The following is a 797-nucleotide window of genomic DNA, read 5'->3' on the forward strand; positions in this document are numbered from 1 at the left end:
ATGAGAAGACAGAGGAGGGCAGAGAGAGTGTGACAGTGGGGAGGGGAGGGGGAGAGTAGAAGAGCGATGGAGGGGGGAGAACAGAATTTATAAACGAATGGATGAGGGGAGAGAAAAGGGGAACACGAAAAGAAGGAAGAGAAGGAGGGAGAGAAGGAAGAGCCAGCAGAGGAGAGAGGGGGAGAGAGGGGGCGGAAGGCGCGGGAGGAGGAGCGCGCTCGCTCTCCCCTCTCCCCGGCGTGCGGGGCAGAGACTCGAGCGCCGCCGCCACCGCCGCCGCCGCCGCCGCCGCTCCGGGCCGCGCAGCTCGCTCTCTGCCGCGGGAGGTGGCTAGGCGCGGGAGGGAGGGGCGCGCCGGGGCTGCGGGGAGGGGAGACTATTCCATCAGCGAAAGGAGGATTGGCTGCATCCAAAGCCAGTCCGGATGCAAAAGAGGGCCCCGGCCTCGGTCGGGTGGGGTGCACGGGAGCGCGGTGGGGGTTGGGGGGGCGAGATGCATGGGGAGGCTTTGGAGGGGGGCCACCTTCTGCAGTTGTCACCGCGTCAGCTCTGGGCATCTGCCAGAGCACCCCTCCAGGCAACTTCTTCCCACAGCCCCTTCTGATGGACCCCAACTCTCCCTACGCCTCGCCCGTCCAGCGGGGCACAAAGAAATCCCAGTCTCTTGGTAAACTTTGTGCTTCCAGTTACGCTGCCCCCTCCCCTAGCCTCCACCCCCACCCTTCCAGCTTCTTGGCAGGAAGGTTAGGCCCCTGGCAAAATCCTCCGCGTGAGGCAGCTGATCACAAATGCCAACT

The 797-nt window shown here is 64.9% G+C and overlaps 1 protein-coding gene across 3 annotated transcripts in view; it reads right to left on the reverse strand.

Moving 5' to 3' along the window:
• Window positions 1-303, reverse strand: part of ZFPM2 (zinc finger protein, FOG family member 2) — a 458582-nt gene extending 458279 nt beyond the window's left edge. For all 3 annotated transcript variants that reach the window (XM_045982082.1, XM_045982074.1, XM_045982067.1), the window contains exon 1: window positions 1-303. This exon is cut by the window's left edge and continues 241 nt beyond it. The gene's annotated coding sequence lies outside the window, so the exon portion shown is untranslated.
• Between the last annotated feature and the right edge of the window lie 494 nt (window positions 304-797).

This window comes from Meles meles, chromosome 1, assembly GCF_922984935.1.
Source record: "Meles meles chromosome 1, mMelMel3.1 paternal haplotype, whole genome shotgun sequence".
Lineage (NCBI taxonomy): Eukaryota > Metazoa > Chordata > Mammalia > Carnivora > Mustelidae > Meles > Meles meles.